Genomic DNA, 3,078 nt, shown 5'->3' on the forward strand with positions numbered 1-3,078 from the left:
ATATATATCAAATCCTTTAAAATCTCATATTAAATTACTGTCAAAAATTAAAAATTCCTTGGAACGTTTTAAAATACTCTCAAATATTTCGAAACCTTCAAAATATTTTGAAAGACCTTGGCATCTTTTAAAGATTTCTAAAGTACCTTGTAATTTTTTAAATAACCGTGCTAAAGTTGTTAAAATTCTTTGAAATTCCTTTAAATTATAAAAATAAGTTGAAAATTCTTTGAGATCTTTCAAAACATCCTCAAATATTTAAAATCCTTAAAAACCTTTTAAAATCTTTAAATTTTTTTAAAGCTCTTGAAAATATCTTAAAATTCAATAAATACCCTAAAATATTTCAAATCCTTAAAAATCTCACACTAAATTATTAAAATAATTTGCAAATTACTTCAAATCTGTCAAAATATCCTAAAATATACATCAAATCCTTTAAAATATCATTCTAAATTACTGTGATCAATTGGAAATTCCTTGGAATCTTTTAAAATTCTCTCAAATATTTCAAATCCTTTAAAATCTTTTCAAATACCTAGAACTTTTTATAAAGATTTCTAAAGCATTTAAAATTTCTTTAAATAACCCTTTTAAAATTGGTTTAATTCTTTGAAATTTCCTTAAATTATGAAAATCAGTTGAAAATTCCTTAACATTTTTAAAAATATTCTCAAATATTTAAAATCCTTAAAAATCTTTTGAAATCTTTTAAATTTGTTAAAGCTCTTGAAAATATCTTAAAATTCAAAACATATCCTGAAATATTTCAAATCCTTAAAAAGCAAACTGAATTATTAAAATAATTTGAAAATTACTTGAAATCTATTAAAATATCCTAAAATATATCAAATCTCTTAAAATGTCATATTAAATTACTGTAATCAATTGAAAATTCCTTGCAATCTTTTTAAATTCTCTAAAATTTGTCAAATCCTTTAAAATCTTTTGAAACACCTACAACTTATTTTTTTAAAGATTTATAAAGTATTTAAAATTTTTTTAAATAACCCTTTTAAAAATTGGGTTAATTCTTTAAAATTCCCATAAATTATGGAAATCAGTTGAAAATTCCTTGACATTTTAAAAAATATTCTCAAACATTTAAAATCCTTAAAAATCTTTTTAAATCTTTTAAATTTGTTAAAGCGCTTGAAAATATCTTGAAATTTGAAACATACCCTGAAATATTTTTTGAAATGTCAAGGAATTTTCAACTGATTTCCATAATTTATGGGAATTTCAAAGAATTAATCCAATTTTAAAAGGATTATTTAAAAAAATGTAAATACTTTAGAAATCTTTAAATAAATAAGTTGTAGGTGTTTCAAAAGATTTTAAAGGATTTGAAAAATTTTAGAGAATTTTAAAAGATTGTAAGGAATTTTCAATTGATTACAGTAATTTAGAATGATATTTTAAAGGATTTGATGTATATTTTAGGATATTTTAATAGATTTCAAGTAATTTTCAAATTATTTTAATAATTTAGTGTGAGCTTTTTAAGGATTTGAAATATTTCAGGATATGTTTTGAATTTTAAGATATTTTCAAGAGCTTTACCAAATTTAAAAGATTTCAAAAGATTTTTAAGTGTTTTAAATATTTGAGCATATTTTTAAAAATGTCAAGGAATTTTCAACTGATTTTCATAATTTATGGGAATTTCAAAGAAATAAACCAATTTTAAAAGGGTTATTTAAAAAAAATTTAAATACTTTAGAAATCTTTATAAAAATTTCTAGGTATTTGAAAAGATTTTGAAGGATTTGAAATATTTGAGAGAATTTTAAAAGATTCCAAGGAATTTCCAATTGATCACAGAAATTTAGAATGATAATTTAAAGGATTTGATGTATATTTTAGGATATTTTAATAGATTTGAATTAATTTTTAAATTATTTTAATAATTTAATGCGAGATTTTTAAGGATTTGAAATATTTTAGGGTATTTATTGAATTTTGAGATATTTTCAAGAGCTTTAAAATTTTTTAAAGATTTTAAAAGGTTTTTAAGGATTTTAAATATTTGAGGATGTTTTGAAAGATCTCAAGGAATTTTCAACTTATTTTTATAATTTAAAGGAACTTCAAAGAATTTTAACAACTTTAGCAGGGTTATTTAAAAAATTCCAAAGTACTTTAGAAATCTTTAAAAGATGCCAAGGTCTTTCAGAATATTTTGAAGGTTTCGAAATATTTGAGAGTATTTTAAAACGTTCCAAGGAATTTTCAGTTTTTGACAGTAATTTAATATGAGATTTTAAAGGATTTGATATATATTAGGATATTTTAATAGATTCCAAGGCATTTTAAACTGATTTCAATAATTCAGTATGAGATTTTAAAGGATTTGAAAGCTTCTAAGGTATTTTTAAACTTGTAAGGAATTTTCAAGGGCTTTCAAAAATTTTAAGCGGTTTTAAAGGATTCAAAAATTTTCATGATATTTTAAAACATTCCAACGAATTTTCAATTAATTTCAATAATTTCGAGCGATTTCAAAGAATTTTAACGTTTTTTTTTATATTTTTTTTTTTGGTTGATAATTCATCAATTAGTTGGATATATCTGTTCTCTGAAAATGTAACTATTTTGTAGAAAATTTATTTTCTTTTTGGTTGAAAATTAATTTTTTTTAACCACAAATTTAACTATTCTATGTTTAAATGAAAAGTGATCTTTTTTAGTTAAAATTTTTTGTATTTTATTGAATATTCTTCTTTCTTGGTAGAAAATTAATCTTTGTTGTCGAAAATTTAACTATGATTAAACATTAATTTTTTGTTCAGAAAATTAGTCTTCATGGAAAATAAATTTCTTTTGTGCAAAGTTCATGTATTTTATTAGAAATGCCTTTTTTAGTATGCAATTTAGTTTTTTGGACAAAAATGTAATTTTTTATTTAAAATTTTACTATTATATTGTAAACAATTAAAAATTTTTTTTGTTCAGTTATGTATTTGATTCAAAATTTTTTTGTTGCAGAAAACTAATTGTTTTGTTGAAAGTTTAACTGTTTCTATTAAAAGTTAGTCAACTATTCATTTATATTAATATAATATTTTATAATTACAA

General features: G+C 20.1%; 1 protein-coding gene across 1 annotated transcript in view; it reads left to right on the plus strand.

Annotated features, from left to right (window-relative positions):
- The window catches only part of LOC117178420 (coiled-coil domain-containing protein 186-like), a 250,099-nt gene that overhangs the window by 208,421 nt on the left and 38,600 nt on the right, over positions 1 to 3,078 (plus strand). The window lies entirely within an intron of this gene.

The sequence above is a fragment of the Belonocnema kinseyi genome, chromosome 8 (genome assembly GCF_010883055.1).
Source record: "Belonocnema kinseyi isolate 2016_QV_RU_SX_M_011 chromosome 8, B_treatae_v1, whole genome shotgun sequence".
In the NCBI taxonomy this organism is placed as follows: domain Eukaryota; kingdom Metazoa; phylum Arthropoda; class Insecta; order Hymenoptera; family Cynipidae; genus Belonocnema; species Belonocnema kinseyi.